Source organism: Bufo bufo, chromosome 6 (assembly GCF_905171765.1).
Source record: "Bufo bufo chromosome 6, aBufBuf1.1, whole genome shotgun sequence".
NCBI lineage: Eukaryota > Metazoa > Chordata > Amphibia > Anura > Bufonidae > Bufo > Bufo bufo.
This window is the reverse complement of record NC_053394.1, coordinates 150,522,555-150,542,639: the sequence shown is the minus strand read 5'-3', so window position 1 is coordinate 150,542,639 and position 20,085 is coordinate 150,522,555.

Here is a 20,085-nt window from a genome sequence, read left to right as displayed (position 1 = left end):
CGTCATCATTGTAGGATTAGGTCAGGACAAAAGGTTTCCATTCATTGATAGCAGGCGAAGATCTTGAGAAATGGTTAGGAATTTGAATATAATCTACTAGAATGTTGCACAACATATTCATGATGCAATTTATTTACATAAGATTGGATGAGGCTCTATGTGTCAGAGATCACTTTTCTCTGTTAGGTCCCTTTCACACGAGCGAGTTTTCCGCGCGGGTGCAATGCGTGACGTGAACACATAGCACCCGCACTGAATCCTGACCCATTCATTTCAATGGGGCTGTGTACATGAGCGTTGTTTTTCACGCATCAGTTCTGCGTTGCGTGAAAATCGCAGCATGTTCTATATTCTGCGTTTTTCACGCAGCCCTGGCCCCATAGGAGTGAATGTGGCTGCGTGAAAAACGCATTGCATCCGCAAGCAAGTGCGGGTGCAATGCGTTTTTCACTGATGGTTGCTAAGGCCCCTTTCACACGGGCGAGTATTTCACGGATGCGATGCGTGAGGTGAACGCATTGCACCCGCACTGAATACCGACCCGTTCATTTCTATGGGGCTGTGCACACGAGCAGTGATTTTCACGCATCACTTGTGCGTTGCGTGAAAATCGCAGCATGCTCTATATTCTGCGTTTTTCACGCAACGCAGGCCCCATAGAAGTGAATGGGGTTGCGTGAAAATCGCAAACATCCGCAAGCAAGTGCGGATGCGGTGCGATTTTCACACATGGTTGCTAGGTGACAGTCTATTCACTGTATTATTTTCCCTTATAACATGATTATAAGGGAAAATAATAGCATTCTGAATACAGAATGCTTAGTAGGTGATCAATTGAGGGTTAAAAAAAAATAAAAAAATTAACTCACCTTCTCCTCTTGTTCGCGTAGTTCCCGGTCTCTTCTTTACTTCTTTAATGATGAACTACCGGCTAGGACCTGTGGTGACGTCAGATCACATGCTCCAATCACATGGTCCATCACCACGGTGATGGACCATGTGATTGGAGCATGTGATCTGATGTCACCAAAGATCCTTTAGCCCACAGCTCATCATTAAAGAAGTAAAGAAGAGACCGGGAACTACGCGAACAAGAGGAGAAGGTGAGTTAATTAATTTATTTTTTTTAACCCTCAATTGATCACCTACTAAGCATTCTGTATTAAGAATGCTATTATTTTCCCTTATAACCATGTTATAAGGGAAAATAATAACATCTACACAACACCTAACCCAAGCCCGAACTTCTGTGAAGAAGTTCGGGTTTGGGTACCAAACGCATTACAATGTTTTGCACTCGCGCGGAAAAATCGCGGGTGTTCCCGCAACGCACCCGCACATTTTCCCGCAATGCCCGTGTGAAAGAGGCCTAAGAGATGTTGTTTGTAAACATTCCGTTTTTTATCACGCGCGTAAAAAACGCATCAAAACGCATTGCACCCGCGCGGAAAAAACTGAACAACTAAACGCAACCGCAGACAAAACTGACTGAACTTGCTTGCAAAATGGTGCAAGTTTCACTGAACGCATCCTGAACGCATCCGGACCTAATCCGTCACGCTCGTGTGAAAGAGGCCTTATGTCCATGTGTCCTAAGGCCTCTTTCACACGAGCGCGACAGATTGGCTCCGGATGCGTTCAGGGTGCGTTCAGTGAAACTTGCACCATTTTGCAAGCAAGTTCAGAGGGTGCAATGCAATAAAAAACTGAAGATTTACAACCATCAGTGAAAAACGCATTGGATCCACATTTCCTTCCGGATGCAATGCGTTTTTCACTGAAGCCCCATTCCCTTCTGTGGGGCCAGGGCTGCATGAAAAATGCACAGAATAGAACATGCTGCGTTTTTCACGCAATGCTGAACTGATGCATGAAAAAAACGCTCATGTACACAGACCCAATGAAATGAATGGGTCAGGATTCAGTGCGGGTGCTATGCGTTTACATCACGCATCGCACCCGCGCGGAAAACTCGCTCGTGTGAAAGAGGCCTAATACTGCACTGGGAAAGGAGCTGTCCAAAGGCTGTCACCATCTGAAAGGGCAACTAACTCAAAAGCTGTCAAGAATTATCTGTCACATAGACATATGTGACATTGGGCAAGATTTATCATTAGCTCAAGTCAAAATAATGGAGTGAAAAAGTCGCAACTTTTTGCGCAATCGCTAAAACTGCGCAAAAATTTGCAACTTTTATTGGCTCTGCGCTATGCTCGCCAGTTTTCTGAAAGTGGGCGTGTTTTCTTATGTAAATGAATCTCTACACAGATTTACTATTGCGACAATTTTAAAAAAAAGTCACAAAAAATAGGGCAAAAAATTGCGCAATTTCACTCCAGTGAGGACCATGCTTAACTTATGTGACTTTTTAATAGAACATGCAAAGTCTTTCGTAAAGACGTGCGAGTTTTGTAAAGCCGCTTAACTGAAGGATAAACTGCTACCGTCAAACCACATTTATCACAGTATTAACCTCTTCAGGACACATGACGTACCGGTACGGCATGTTGTCCTGGTACTTAAGGACACATGACGTACCGGTACGTCATGTATAGTTCCGATCACCGGCGGGCGGTGATCGGAACCCGGTGCCTGCTCAAATCATTGAGTAGGCACCTTGGCTAGATGCGCTGGGGGGTCTTGTGACCCCCCCATGTCGGCGATCGCAGAAAACCACAGGTCAATTCAGACCAAAGAGACCCGAATAACCTGGAACAGGATGGTGATCGGTGGTGTGATTTTACCCCACCAATCACCATCCTGCGATCCTGAGAGGTGACGCTGACATCACCTCTCAGGATCGCCTCTGATTGGTAGGAGGGTGGGCCGGCGGGAGATTCAAATGATAGCTGCCTGCACGTGTGGAGCATCACCCCATCTGTGCCCCAGCACCCATCCTTTCCCCCAGGACCCAATCTGTGCCCCAGCACCCCCCATCTTTATCGGCAGGTAATTAGGGAAAGTATAGGGAAAGGTTGGGCTAGGCAGGGAAAAAAAAGGGAAAGTTAGTGGTAAAAAAAAGTTTTCTTGCAGAACCCTAAGTAGGGTGTCTGGGGTCCACAGCACATTTGTGTGACCCTAGACCCCCCCAGGTGTGCTGCAGCTTGCCCCCCCCCCCCCCCCCAACTTTTTTGGGGCGCAGGCATTTTTTTTTTAATTTTTTTTTGTGTGCGTACGCTGACTGTGGCCGGCACTCTTAGGCTGGGTTCACACGAGCGTGTCCGGATTAGTTCCGGATGCGTCCCGGTGTGTTGCGGCAAACCCGCGCGAGTAGGAATGCAATTGCAGTCAGTTTTGACTGCGATTGCGTTCCGATGTTCAGTTTTTATCGCGCGGGTGCAATGTGTTTTGCACGCGCGTGATAAAAAACCGACTGTGGTACCCAGACCCGAACTTCTTCACAGAAGTTCAGGTTTGGGTTCGGTGTTGTGTATAGGGATGTCCCGATACCATTTTTTTAAGACTGAGTACGAGTACCGATACTTTTATTTAAGTACTCACCGATACCAATTACCGATACTAATTTTAACAATAAAATACACACACATGTATTTTCTGACCACTGACCAACCAAAAGGCCCAAAAACAGAACTATAACATTCCAAGGAGACATTATACTGTATGGGGGCCACAAAGAGACGTTATACTGTATGGGGGCAGCCACAAGGAGACGTTATACTGTATGGGGCAGCCACAAGGAGACGTTATACTGTATGGGGGACGGCCACAAGGAGACGTTATACTGTATGGGGGGCAGCCACAAGGAGACGTTATACTGTATGGGGGGCAGCCACAAGGGGACGTTATACTGTATGGGGGCAGCCACAAGGAGACGTTACACTGTATGGGGCAGCCACAAAGAGACGTTATACTGTATGGGGCAGCCACAAGGAGCCGTTATACTGTATGGGGCAGCCACAAGGGGACGTTACACTGTATGGGGGCAGCCACAAGGAGACGTTACACTGTATGGGGGGCAGCCACAAGGAGACGTTATACTGTATGGGGGCAGCCACAAGGAGACGTTACACTGTATGGGGGGCAGCCACAAGGAGACGTTATACTGTATGGGGGCAGCCACAAGGAGACGTTATACTGTATGGGGGCAGCCACAAGGAGACGTTACACTGTATGGGGGGCAGCCACAAGGAGACGTTATACTGTATGGGACGGCCACAAGGAGACGTTATACTGTATGGGGGCAGCCACAAGGAGACGTTACACTGTATGGGGGCAGCCACAAGGAGACGTTATACTGTATGGGGGCAGCCACAAGGAGACGTTATACTGTATGGGGGCAGCCACAAGGAAACGTTATACTGTATGGGGCAGCCACAAGGAGACATTATACTGTATGGGGGCAGCCACAAGGAGACGTTATACTGTATGGGGGCAGCCACAAGGAGACGTTATACTGTATGGGGGCAGCCACAAGGAGACGTTATACTGTATGGGGGCAGCCACAAGGAGACGTTATACTGTATGGGGGGCAGCCACAAGGAGAGGTTATACTGTATGGGGGGCAGCCACAAGGAGACGTTACACTGTATGGGGCGGCCACAAGGAGACGTTATACTGTATGGGGCGGCCACAAGGAGACGTTATACTGTATGGGGGCAGCCACAAGGAGAGGTTATACTGTATGGGACGGCCACAAGGAGACGTTACACTGTATGGGGGCAGCCACAAGGAAACGCTACTGTAAGGAGTCAGGACAACAATTTTTGAAGCCCCCCTCCTCAGTATAATAGTCTTGTGGCCATCATACAGTAATGTATATTTCTTCTTGCCCTAATGCCTGCTTTTAGAGATCAATGTGCAGCTTGCAGGCAGGAAGGGAAGGACCAGGGCCCTAGAAGACAGACACTATCACTTTTAGAGGGACTCGCTCCTGGCAAACACAGCTCTGCTGCAGTGAATGCATTAGAGCAGACTGTGATGTAATTATAGTTATTGCAGGGACTCAGAGAATCGTCTGAGAGTTTATTAGTTAAAACGAATCGAATGAGTCAGAGACTGTGTCACCCCAGACTTCCTACTCTGCTACATGCACCCTGTACACACCCAGCTCCACTACATGCTATGCTAATAATGCCCCCCCCCCTTCCCCCGGACGGACTTACAGGGAGCCACAGAGCAGGAAGCCTGGCAGGGACTCGGTGACACTGTCTGTGACTCATTGGATTCTTTTAACTAATAAACTGTCAGACGATTCTCTGAGTCCCTGCACTACGCTCCCTGTGCTGTGAGTCAGTGCTGGCTGCCTCTGATTGGTTGGAGGGTGGGGAGGGGCGGGCCTAGCTTCCACTCTAGGCTCCAATTACACTGCCTGCTGCTGCCTGTGAAGCTGTTAGCTGTGGGAGATGCAGGGGCCGCGGATGGACACATAGAAGCGGCGCACAGGTATCGGCAGTGGTATCGGGGACATTTGCACGAGTACATGTACTCGTGCAAATGCCCGGTATCGGTCCCGATACCGATACTGGTATCTGTATCGGGACATCCCTAGTTGTGTAGATTGTATTATTTTCCCTTATAACATGGTTATAAGGAAAAATAATAGCATTCTGAAAACAGAATGCTTAGTAGGTGATCAATTGAGGATTAAAAAAAAAAAAAAAAAATTAACTCACCTTCTCCTCTTGTTCGCGTAGTTCTCCCGGTCTTTAGTTCTTTAAAAGATGAACTATGGGCTAAAGGACCTTTGGTGACGTCAGATCACATGCTCCAATCACATGGTCCATCACCGCGGTGATGTACCATGTGATTGGAGCATGTGATCTGACGTCACCAAAGGTCCTTTAGCCCATAGTTCATCTTTTGAGAAGTAAAGAAGAGACAGGGAGCTACGCGAACAAGAGGAGAAGGTGAGTTAATTATTTTTTTTTTTTTAACCCTCAATTGATCACCTACTAAGCATTCTGTATTCAGAATGCTATTATTTTCCCTTATAACCATGTTATAAGGGAAAATAATACAGTTTATAGACTGTCACCTAGCAACCATGCGTGAAAATCGCACCGCATCCGCACTTGCTTGCGGATGCTTGCGATTTTCACGCAACCCCATTCACTTCTATGGGGCCTGCGTTGCGTGAAAAACGCAGAATATAGAGCATGCTGCGATTTTCACGCAACGCATAAGTGATGCGTGAAAATCATCGCTCATCTGAACAGCCCCATAGAAGTGAATGGGTCCAGATTCAGTGCGGGTGCAATGCGTTCACCTACCGCATTGCACCCGCGCGGAATACTCGCCCGTGTGAACGCAGCCTTAGTGTCCGGCCACTGTTAGCGCATCGCACACCCCACCGCTGATCAACTTTGGACGGTTGATCAGCGGTTTTGAATTTTTTTTCAAATTTTTTCCCCTTTTTATAGTTAGTCTTTTTTTTTTTTGTTTGTTAGGCTTAGGGTGAGTACGTGAACACCTGTGCCCCACACACATGCACACCAAATAAAGATTTACACACACATGCAGACACACACTCCCCTATGGCCCGCCAGATGTTCTCGGCCGAGGAGTCCGAGAGTCCCAGTGAGGACGAGGATGACCCCACTTTCCTGTTGTCATCCACATCCTCCTCATCATCTAGCGATGATGATGAGCCCCCAAGATGGCGGAGACGCCGCCAGGCGGAGCAAGGGGACCGCCATGTTAGGGACCCTGTGGCCCACCCTAGTACGAGCAGCTCTGGGGCTCGTACTAGTTTTCCGGCCCACCAGTTAAACCCACCGGAGCCCCCTGCTGGTGAACTTGTCTGGTGTACCCCAGAGCGATTTGAGCCCAAGATTCCTGATTTTGTAGGCCAACCAGGAATCCAAATTTCCACAGTGGGCTTCACTGAATATGACTTTTTTAGTCATTTTTTCAGTGACCAACTGGTAAATCTAATGGTGGAGCAGACGAACCTGTACGCCCAACAGTTCGTTGCTCAACACCCGGGCTCCTTTTTGGCTAGGCCTGGTGGCTGGACGCCGGTCAGTGCAGCCGAGATGAGGACATTTTGGGGCCTCGTGCTGCATATGGGCCTAGTCAAGAAACCTAGTTTCAGGCATTACTGGAGTGGAGGCGTCCTCTACCAGACCCCACTTTACAGTACGGCCAAGACACGCTCCCGGTTTGAGGCCATCCGGAAATGCCTGCATTATTCAGATAATGCAGCATGCCTCCCCCCCGAGGTGATCCTGCCTATGACCGTCTGTATAAGATACGGCCGGTCATTGATCACTTTGGGGCCAAATTTGTGCAGGCCTATGTACCTGGAAGGGAGGTCGCGGTTGATGAGTCTCTCATTGCGTTCAAGGGGAGACTCATTTTCCGCCAGTATGTGCCCTCCAAGCGGGCGAGGTATGGCGTGAAGCTGTACAAACTTTGTGAGAGTACCTCAGGGTACACTTACAAGTTTCATGTGTACGAGGGGAGAGATTCCCGTATTCAACCCCCAGAATGTCCCCCCACTCTGGGTGTTAGCAGGAAACTTGTGTGGGACCTTTTGCACCCACTGCTAGATAAGGGTTACCACCTGTACGTGGATAACTTTTATACTAGTATCCCCTTGTTCCAGTCCCTCGCCGCCAGATCCACGTCCGCTTGTGGGACCGTGCGGAAAAATCAACGCGGCCTCCCTGCCCACCCCCTCCAGGTACCTATCCCCAGGGGTAAGACCCGTGCCCTTACCACTGGAAACCTGTTGCTGGTCAGATATAAGGACAAGAGGGATGTCCTTGTACTGTCCACAATTCATGGTAACTGCATCAGCCCTGTCCCTGTGCAAGGTACCACGGCAACGATCCTCAAGCCCGATTGTATCGTCGACTACAATCGGTATATAGGAGGAGTTGATCTCTCTGATCAAGTCCTAAAGCCATATAATGCCATGCGCAAAACCTGAGCATGGTACAAAAACGTTGCGGTCTACTTGGTGCAGGTTGCCATGTACAACTCTTTTGTGCTGTCCCGGAGCGCTGTCCTCAAGGCCCTGATCTTTTCGGACCGGGAAAAAGCAGGCCGGAGTACTTCGGGACACGTGCCCGATCATCCGGGCCTCTGCATTATTGGTTGCTTCAGGGAGTACCACACTTCCATGGAGTACAAATTTATATCCCAATGTAGCCACTGACAATCGGATAAAAAAACTATGGTTCTCAGACTTGAGACACCCCAAAAAATTGTAAAAACTAAAATAATAAAAAAAAAGTATACAAATTAGGTATCTCCGTGTCGGTAATAATCTCCTCTATAAAAATACCCCATGACCTAACCCCCCAGATTAACACGGTCCAAAAAAAAAAAAAGAAAAAACGGTGCAAAAAAATATTAGTCATATAGCCCCCAAAATAGTGCCAATAAAACCGTACTCTCATCCTGCAAAAAATGAGCCCCCACATAAGATAATCGGCAAAAAAAAACTTTAAAAAATGACTCTTAGACTTTAGAGATACAAAAAAAATGTTTTTAGATCAAAAAGGATAATATAGTCTAAAACCTTATTAGGTATCGCTGCGTCCGTAAGAATCTCCTCTATAAAAATACCCCATGACCCAACCCCCAAGATATACACAGTCCCAAAAAAAAAAAACGGTGCAAAAAAAATTTTGTTTTGTCACCTTACATAACAAAAAGTTTAATAGCAAGCGATCAAAAAGTCATATAGCCCCCAAAATAATGCCAATAAAACCTTCCTTTCATCCTGCAAAAAATGAGCCCCCACATAAGATAATCGGCTAAAAAAATAAATAAAAATACCCCATGACCCAACCCCAAAGATTAACAAGGTCCAAAAAAAACAAAAAACGGTGCCAAAACAGCAATTTTTATCACTTTTCCATTTCAATCCGTTTTTTCCGGTAACAAAGCAAGGGTTAACAACCAAACAAAACTTAATATTTATTACCCTGATACTGCAGTTTACAGAAACGCCACATTTGTGGTCGTAAACTGCTGTATCAGTAAAAGGGAGGCGCAAAAGGAAAGGACCGACATGGTTTCTGGAAGGCCGATTTTGATGGCCTTTTTTATTGACACCATGTCCCTTTTGAAGCCCCCTTGATGCACCCCTAGAGTAAAAACTCCCTAAAAGTGACCCCATCTAAGAAACTACACCCCTCAAGGTATTTAAAACTGATTTTACAAACTTTATTAACCCTTTAGGTGTTCCTCAACAGTTAATGGCAAATGGAGATGAAATTTCTGAATTTCAATTTTTCGCAACCTTGCCTCACAAAAATGTAATATAGAGTAGGGATCGACCGATTATCGGTTTTACCGATATTATCGGCCGATATTCAGTATTTTGACCGTTATCGGTATCGGCATCTCTTTTGCCGATATACCGATAACGTATGGGGAACCAGGATCGCGCTGCTGTCAGCGCTCTCTGTGTTCCCTCAGCAGCACAGGGGAGAAGGAAGCAGTGTTTCCCTCCCCCTGTGCTGCTGCTGCCGCTGCCAGTAAGAGGAAGGAGGACAAGAGGAGGGGAGGGGCTGTGGCCGCTGCACCACCAATGAAGAGAAATGTCTCATTAATTAATATACAGGAGGCGGGAGCTGGATGCAGAATCACATAGCCGGCTCCCGACCTCTATGAGCAATAGCTGCGATCTGCGATAGTTAACCCCTCAGGTGCCGCGGATCGCAGCTACCGCTCATAGAGGTCGGGAGCCGGCTATGTGATTCTGCAGCCAGCTCCCGCCTCCTCTATATGAATAAATGAGAGATTTATGTTCATTGGTGGCGCAGTGCGCCCCCCCAAGCCCCCCAGTATTAATCATTGGTGGCGCAATGCGCCCCCCACCCTTATCCCAGTATTAAAAACATTGGTGGCGCAGTGCGACCCCCACCCAGTATTAATCATTGGTGGCAGTGGCCACAGGATCCCCCTCCCCTGCTCCTCCGATCAGAGTCCCAGCAGTGTAATCACGGGGCTCCGATCAGTTACCATGGCAGCCAGGTCGCTATTGAAGCTCTGGCTGCCATGGTAAGCTCCATGCTGCTGTGTGCACTATGCACAGAGCAGCAGGGACAGTGTGAGCTCCTATTCACCCTGATAGAGATCTATCAGGGTGAATAGGACAAGGGTTCTAGTCCCTAAGGGGGCTAAAAGTTAGTAAAAAAAAGTATAAATGAAAGAAAGATTTAAAAAAAATATATATATATACACGTTAACAATAAACATATTAATTTTCAGCAGATTTGTGTAGGATTTTTTATTTTTTCAAAAATGAAAATTACCAGAATATCGGTATAAATTATCGGCTATCGGCCTGAAAGTTCACAAATTATCGGTATCGGCCCTAAAAAATCAATATCGGTCGATCCCTAATATAGAGCAACCAAAAATAATATGTACCCTAAAAATAGTCCCAACAAAACTGCCACCTTATCCTGTAGTTTCCAAAATGGGGTCACTTTTAGGGAGTTTCTACTCCAGGGGTGCATCAGGGGGGTTGAAACAGGAAACGGTGTAAATAAACCGGTCCATAAAAATCAGTAGTGTACAACCACATAGGGGGTGTTTCTGTAAACGGCAGAGTCAGGGCAATAAAGATACAGTCTTGTTTGGCTGTTAACCCTTGCTTTGTTAGTGGAAAAAATGGGTTAAAATGGAAAATTTGGCAAAAAAATTAAATTCTCAAATTTCATCCCCATTTGCCAATAACTCTTGTGCAACACTTAAAGGGTTAACAACGTTTTTAAAATCAGTTTTGAATACCTTGAGGGGTGTAGTTTCTTAGATAGGGTCACTTTTAGGGAGTTTCTACTCTAGGGGTGCATCAGGGGGGCTTCAAATGGGACATGGTGTAAATAATCCAGTCCAGCAAAATCTGCCTTCCAAAAACCATATGGCGCACCTTTCCCTCTACGCCCTACTGTGTGGCCATACAGTAGTGTACGACCACATATGGGGTGTTTCTGTAAACGGCAGAATCAGGGCAATAAAGATACAGTCTTGTTTGGCTATTAACCCTTGCTTTGTTAGTGGAAAAAATGGGTTAAAATTTAAAATTTGGCCAAAAAATGAAATTCTCAAATTTCATCCCCATTTGCCAATAACTCTTGTGCAACACCTAAAGGGTTAACAAAGTTTGTAAAATCAGTTTTGAATACCTTGAGGGGTGTAGTTTCTAGAATGGGGTAATTTTTGTGTGGTTTCTATTATGTAAGCTGCGCAAAGTGACTTCAGACCTGAACTGGTCCCTAAAAATTGGGTTTTTGAAAATTTCTGAAAAATTTCAAGATTTGCTTCTAAACTTCTAAGCCTTGTAACATCCCCAAAAAATAAAATATCATTCCCAAAATGATCCAAACATGAAGTAGACATATGGGGAATGTAAAGTAATAACTATTTTTGGAGGTATTACTATGTATTATAGAAGTAGAGAAATTGAAATGTGGTATTTTTTTATTAATAAAAATGATTTTTTTTTACTTCAATTTACTAGTGTCATGAAGTACAATATGTGACGAAAAAACTATCTCAGAATGGCTTGGATAAGTCAAAGCGTTTTTTTAAAAGTTTATCACCACTTTAAAGTGACACTGGTCAGATTTGCAAAAAATGGCCTGGTCTTTAAGGTGAAATAAGGCTGTGTCCCAAAGGGGTTAAAGGACCATTAATAAATCTGACTTTGGACATATGTGAAAGTGGAGTAAGATGTAAGTGTAATGATAAATCTGGCCCATAGTGTTGTGGTCATGGTCAAGGGGTTTTCTGCATTTGATGCCATTCATCTCATTGCCAGTGATGACCGACAGGGGAAATATTCGAATTTGCAATATTTAGCAAATATTTGGGGCGAATATTCGTCCTATATTCGTGAATTCGTGATCTCCAGTCATTATTTTCTTGATTGTGAAAATCGGCAATTGGAAAATTTGCGATAATAATTTGCGATACGAAAATTCGCGATTAACATTACTCCTAAAGTCAAAGATATTGCAGCCTTCTCATTGGCCCACAAGCAAGAAGCAGTGAGGGATCATGAGTTCTGATGAAAAAAAATCTAGAATATTCGCGATAACGAAGATATTGGGCAGACTAGATGGGCCAAATGGTTCTTATCTGCCGACACATTCTATGTTTCTATATAGCACTATATTCTAGATATTCGCGAATTCTCAAAGTGCAGAAATTAAAATTTGCTATTACAATATTCGCGATCAACACTACTCATCACCCTAACATGAAATATCTGGTAACAGGAAGAATTAAACTGTATTCCCGCATTCTATTCTTCTGCCTTACCTTAGCCTAAAATGGCTAGATACAGGGAACTTTAATCATGTCCTCGGCCTAAAATATCTGATAAAAGGGGGCATTAGAAGACCTTGGCTTCTCCACAATGTTAAAAGGGTTGTCTCAATTTAGCAAATATCATTTATTATGTAGAGGACGTTAATCCAAGGCACTTACTAATGTACTGTTATTATCCATATTGCCTCCTTTGCTGGCTGGATTCATTTTTCCATCACATTATACACTGCTTGTTTCCATGGTTATGACCACCCTGCAATCCAGCAGCAGTGCCCATTCTTGCACACTATAGGAAAAAGCACTAGCCTATGTGCGGTCCCATAATCCAGGCCACCAGAGAGGCTGGCGTTTTTTTCCTATAGAGAGAAAGCACGACCAACACTGATGGATTGCAGGGTGGTCGTAACCATGGAAACGAGCAGTCTGCTATGTGATGGAAAAATAAATCCAGGCAGCAAAGGAAGCAATATGAACGATCACAATACATTATCTAAGTGCCTTCTATTAACTTCCTCTACATAATAAATGCTATTTGCTGAAGTGAGATAATCTCTATGGCTGTGGGTGACAGAGGTAACCAAGGACCAGGGTTATACAGTAAAGGGGGATGGCAGGGTTTGCGCAGTGAAGGCACAGCATAGTAGGAGTAGACAAGGCGGTTATCTGGCATTAGGATTTCAGTAAGTGAAAGGTGTGGTCATCAATTACTGGCATAAAGATGAGGAAATGTCTTTACTCAATCAAGTGGCTATTGATGTATCACATCTCAAGAAAAAAGAAGTCAGATTTTTCTAGGTATTGAGTGTAATTGTGCTGGTGAGAGTGAAGACTCACCACCCTGTCTACCCTCACAAGACATGGGCATGTGATGACCTCATGACCTGTGCTACACTGCCCCATCAAGTCTCAGTAACCTCATTACCCTAAACTACTTTTTGTTCAGTTATCATTATGGCCTTCAACATACATAAGAGATAGCAAGTTAGGATGTGTATGGTCAGTGGGGATTAATGTAAGAGTCCTCTTTCGTTTCTCTGATGTTCCTGGCATAAAATCAGATTTGGAGAACCCTCTACTTGTTGGGAAGGAATTGCATAAATAGATAAGAAGTCAAGAAGTTTCAATAAAATATATTTAATTTATTGGAGGCACAGGATATCATGCATGCTTTCTTTGGTCATACAGATACAACAGTTGAAGAACATGATAATCTTCTGGCACCTTTAAAAACAAAAAGTCTTCTATAGAAGGTGGATCTAAAACTCTCTCTTATGGCTTACTATGGGATACCATTCATTTATCAACCTAGAAAGTCAAGAGTACCTTCTGCACTTACATCAGATGAGCTGTTCATGAGGGGTTTGATTCCATCCTAGGCCATCATCAGAACAAATAGACTCCATCCACACTGGCCAATTACTATTGGTTAATTCTGAGGAACATGAATGTATTGGCGCTAACATTGCATAAAGAGTCTCCTATACATTATCATATTGAATGTACTGTACTCTTTATTAACAAAAATGAATATTCCAAGATCCAAAGATAATGATGACTTATCCTAAGTATAGGTCATCATTATCACATAATAATATTATGGTTAAAGAGTCCACACCAGCGACCTTTTACCACCTTCCCAAAATCCATAAGGACATCCAAAATCCACCAGGACGTCCCATAATATCGGGTGTCTCTTCCCTCACACAGAATCTGTCACACTACATTGACATTCATCTGCAAAAATACGTACTCTCTCTAAAATCCCACCTGAGAGACTCTGCATCACTCATTTCCGTACTCAAAGACATTGAGTGGTCAGATTATTACCATTGGGTACTTTGGATGATCAGCACTATATTCGAACATTTCCCACGACTTAGGGATGAAAGGCACCTCCAGCTTTCTTGATAATGATCCCAGATATGCCCCGTTGTGCAAAAAACATACATTATGAGAGGTATTGAGTTTTATACTCACACACAACAACGTTTCACATTCCAAAATGACATCTATAAACAGATACGCGGAACCGAATGGGGACGCGTTTCGCGCCCAGTTTTGCGAATTTGTTTATGGGGGCGTTTGAGGAAACTTTATATATCAATCTAGCTTCTGGGCCAATAAGAACATTGTCTTCTTCCGCAGATATAAGATGATCTGGATCCTCATTTGGAATGGGGGAGCCAAACATCTATAAGATAATTTCGTCTCATATATCAATACCAATGATTGGGGTATTACGTTTACAGGTACGTCTGACAGCAAAAAAGACCGAGTTTCTTGATCTAGAAATCTTTATTCAGAACAACAGAATAAACACACGCACTTTTTTTAAAAAGGTAGATAGCAACAGGCTATCTAGACTTCAAAAGTACACATTACAGAAAATGGAAAACAAACATCCCTTTCAGTCAATTTAACGACTCAGACGAAACTGTACCGCGAGGAAGATTTTCACCAGCAGTGCGATATTTTGAGCTCCAGATTCACTCAAAAAGGGTATCCCTCTAACATCATCTCTGGCGCAAGAAAAAAGGCCACAGAACTCACCCAAGATGAATGTCTGATCCCAGTGTCTAAAAAGAAGAAAGAGATTAGTATTGGAAAATATGGCTGCAACTTCATCACTACCTTTAATCAAAATCATCTATCGATAAAAGCGGTTTTTAGAAAAACATTGGCACTATCTTAAAAAGAGGACCCCATCCTGAATCAAGTTATTCCAGAAATCCCTAGACTTACATATAAAAGAGCACGTACCCTCAAAATATCCTGGCACCTAGCAAACTTAATTCTGCTACACATCATATTGTGAGTAATGATAGCGGCCGCTCCCATGAGGTAGCTCCAAGTGCGGGACACACTAGAATGCCTATGCTGCTCTAATATATGCCAAACATCTGTTTTTACAGCGTGTGAGTGGGGAATCTTTCCCTATTGATGTCCGCACTCAACTGCGAATCCAGTCATGTCATATATCTTTTAGAATGCCCATGCAACCTACAATATGTGGGGCGCACGATCCAGACACTGCGCAATAGAGTAAATACTCATAGATCTAAGATCAAGAAAAATTTTTGGAAACACAGTGTATCTAGGCATGCTGCGGAACACCATGAGGGTAGTTCAGCCGGATTTACGGTAACCCCAATCGAAAAAATCCCGTGTCATCTACATAAGGATATCCAACATATTAGACGTAGAGAAATGTATTGGATCTTTAAATTGAATAGTCTGCATCCATACGGTCTCAATGAGATCAATTTATAAGAAAGATCAGATCGGCATACGTATCCATCTATCGGTATATATACAGTACAAACCAAAAGTTTGGACACACCTTCTCATTCAAAGAGTTTTCTTTATTTTCATGACTATGAAGGCATCAAAACTATGGATTAACACATGTGGAATTATATACATAACAAACAAGTGTGAAACAACTGAAAATATGTCATATTCTAGGTTCTTCAAAGTAGCCACCTTTTGCTTTGATTACTGCTTTGCACACTCTTGGCATTCTCTTGATGAGCTTCAAGAGGTAGTCCCCTGAAATGGTCTTCCAACAGTTTTGAAGGAGTTCCCAGAGATGCTTAGCACTTGTTGGCCCTTTTGCCTTCACTCTGCGGTCCAGCTCACCCCAAACCATCTCGATTGGGTTCAGGTCCGGTGACTGTGGAGGCCAGGTCATCTGGCGCACCACCCCATCACTCTCCTTCATGGTCAAATAGCCCTTACTTTCAACGTTTTCCCAATTTTTCGGCTGACTGACTGACCTTCATTTCTTAAAGTAATGATGGCCACTCGTTTTTTCTTTACTTAGCTGCTTTTTTCTTGCCATAATACCAATTCTAACAGTCTATTCAGTAGGACTATCAGCTGTGTGTCCACCTGACTTCTCCTCAACGCAACTGATGGTCCCAACCCCATTTATAAGGCAAGAAGTCCCACTTATTAAACCTGACAGGGCACACCTGTGAAGTGAAAACCATTTCAGGGGACTACCTCTTGAAGCCCATCAAGAGAATGCCAAGAGTGTGCAAAGCAGTAATCAAAGCAAAAGGTGGCTACTTTGAAGAACCTAGAATATGACGTATTTTCAGTGTTTCACACTTGTTTGTTATGTATATAATTCCACATGTGTTAATTCATAGTTTTGATGCCTTCAGTGTGAATCTACAATTTTCATAGTCATGAAAATAAAGAAAACTCTTTGAATGAGAAGGTGTGTCCAAACTTTTGGTCTGTACTGTATGTGTATCTATATATATATACACATTTATTTATTTATTTATTTTTTATTATTTTATTTATTAAATTTTATTATTTTTTTATCTATTAATACCATGAAAATTTTTTGTTGTTATCTTTATGTTCCTTTTATTGATTTTTATCCTTGTGATTATTGGTATTTTTAAATGTATCTTTAAACGTATATCAACAACCATTTATTATGGGGTGATATTTACTCACCCAACCCCTCACTGCCAACAAAGTGGAGGGGTTTGCATGCCGAACCCCTTTTATATTTATACTTTCATGTATTTATATATTCATATATATTATATACAATTTATATCCTTACCTATACACCATAGCTTACGGAAAATATCGTGCCTACTAGCGCTTTTTAGCAACAATGTGTACTTTTTGCGTCATTTATTATATCATATATATACTATACGGTTTTTATCCTCCTATTAAGATTTCTGCATTATATATTCATTTATCTTATAGGGACATCGGCTCCTGTCTTATATATATATTTATTTTTATTAGTATTTCATTTTTATTCATATTGGCTTCTATAGCCATATCTATATTCATTTACACCCTTCCTAATCGGGGGAAATATATATATATACCTCCAATATAACAAGCCCTGTGTGTTTGACCTCGGTCGCAGCCCTGCGCCCCACTGTGACAGCCGCCTAGTGTGTTGTTAGTGGGAGCGCACATCCTCCGCAGACCGGCGTCCCCGTAGTCATGGACACTGGCCATGTGATCGTGAGGCTTGCGATCACATGACCGGGTACTATACATAGAAGTTACTCTGCGCCGATCACGTGACCGCATCAGTGCGGTCATGTGACTCCTGTCCTCCGTCCTTAGCTGTTATAATCTCATGAAAGAATCGCCGAGTATATGCAATTTACCCCCTCATATTATCTCCATATACCTACTGCAATTACATACTGTGACCACACTTATAATTTGAACAGTTATATCTATATTTGTGATACATTACCTGCAGCTAGCCCCTCCCATCTGTGGGCAGCTTTTCAGGTAATCCGTTTTTTGGCGGTTTTTTTGTATCTTTATATACCTGTACTGATATTATTCATTGTGACTACTATTAACCTGATGAAGGGGACACTTTGAGCCCCGAAACGTGTTGTTCTATTTTTATTTATGCATTAAAAAAGATTCACCTAAAAGAGACGGTTTGGATCCTATGTGTTTTGCGCCTGACCAGAAAACCTTCTTCTCTACAAGCATCCTTTGGGGGATTGGGCCTCCGATCCCAAAGATACCTCTTCTGCGGCTGCATCCACGGATCCGAAAAAATCTCTTTGGCTTATTTTACATACCCACAATAGAGTTGTGTCTATTCTTGCACAACCTAAAAAGGTGAGCACCTTTAACTTGTTTTACAATTAAGTTTGTATTGAACATACTACCCTACTGTGCGCCCCCCATACCCCTTCTTTTGTCTCCATGTTCCCCTCCTGACCGAGGGGGACTCTAGACTCGCCTGTGGTTTCCAAGATCATTATCACATCAGCAGGGGTCCAAGTCCAAGCATCCCTACCAATCAGCTGAGCTGCAATTAGGCCATGTGACCAATGTACAGTGATCTCACTGGCCTAGAAAGAGACTGTAGCGCTCAAGACCTCTTCTAACAGCTGATCGCAGGGGTCCCGGGTGTCGCACTCCCACAGATCTGATACTGATGACTAGGGTTGAGCGAATCGGGGTCAGATTGCTGTATCCAAACCCGATTCGTTTAAAAACTCGTTAATAATATGGGCTCCATCTTACTGTAAAATGTATGTCCTCCGCCGAGACCTTTTTCGAAGTTGCTGAAAATATTGCGAGACTTACTTTGTCTCGCTTCTATCACCTATCACCTGTCATTTCATTTATTGGCATAAATTACTGTATCAAAACACCAAGCTGAACTTTGTGCCTCATTAACGAAGACGAGTTCAGCTTCGTATCTTGATACAGTAATTTATGGCAATAAAAAAACCTGATATATGATAGAAGCGAGACAAAGTAAGTCTCGCAATATTTGCAGAAACTTCAGAAAGCCCTCCACTGAGGACATACATTTTACAGTAAGACAAAGCCATATTATTAAGGTAGTTTTTAAAGAATCGAGTTCGGATACAGCAATCCGAACCCAATTCGCTCAACCCTACTGATGACCTACCATGAGGATAAGTCATAAATATCCTTTCCTGGATAACCCCTTTAAAACATGTCGCTCACTGTAACCCTACTCTCGTTGGAGGAGAGTCTCATTCTTGCTAATCATTACTTCTGGCTCAAAGATATGGAAATGTTGCCAGTGGCTCAATTGTCTGGGCATCTGCACTGCAGCTATCGGAGGGGTGTCCCTCAATAAGGAACCCGCTTTGTGTAATGCACTGCCACCAGTATGGGATTCCCTGCCTATAACAGCAGATCACAATGGGGTCCTTATTGCTCAGCTTGCAATGAGACCCCTTTTTAATTAATAAAGATGTTCCCCTTAAGTGTCACACAATTGACAAGGCAGAACTTCAGTGGCTGGATCTTTCCTCCTATTCCACTTTCAAACATACACAGAAATTAGATTTCCTTGTAGCTGAAATATGTACAACATTGTGCAATAGAGACTTAGTTCCTCTACTCATTGACTGGAAGAATCAGAACTTCAACCTCTAGGCAGTATGGGGCGAGTCAATGACAGAATATACAGGACACTATCACTATCTTCCCCATAGCTTGCTGCATTCATGTTGCTTTTATTTCTGGAATACAGACGCTATGCTGCAAAAGAGCTGAACAACTTAGGCTAGTTACACACTAGCATTTGACAGCTCCGACAGGCTGTTCCAGCAGGGAATAGCAGTCCGGAGCCCTCTGGATCCGGAATAGGGTTGGGCGATATCAAAAATATTCAGACGATAACGATATTAAGAAATTTATCACGATAATGATATATATCGCAATAAATACCCGTTTAATAGAAAAAAACACAAGGAGACTTTATACTGTATGGGCTCAGCCATAAGGAGATGCTATACCGTATGGGATCCACAAGGAGACGTTATACTGTATGGGATCCACAAGGAGAGATTATACTGTATGGGAGCCGCAAGGAGACGTTATACTGTATGGGGGCAGCCACAAGGAGACACTATACTGTATGGGGGCAGCCACAAGGAGACGTTACACTGTATGGGGCAGCCACAAGGAGATATTATACTGTATGGTGGCAGCCACAAGGAGACACTATACTGTATGGGGGCAGCCACAAGGAGACATTATACTGTATGGGAGCCACAAGGAGACATTATACTGTATGGGAGCCACAAGGAGACGTTATACTGTATGGGGGCAGCCACAAGGAGACTTTATACTGTATGGGAGCCACAAGGAGACGTTATACTGTATGGGGGCAGCCACAAGGAGACGTTATACTGTATGGGGGCCACAATGAGATGTTATATTGTATGGGGGCCACAAGGAGACATTATACTGTATGGGGGGCCACAAGGAGACATTACACTGTATGGGGGCCACAAGGAAACGTTACACTGTATGGGGGCCACAAGGAGA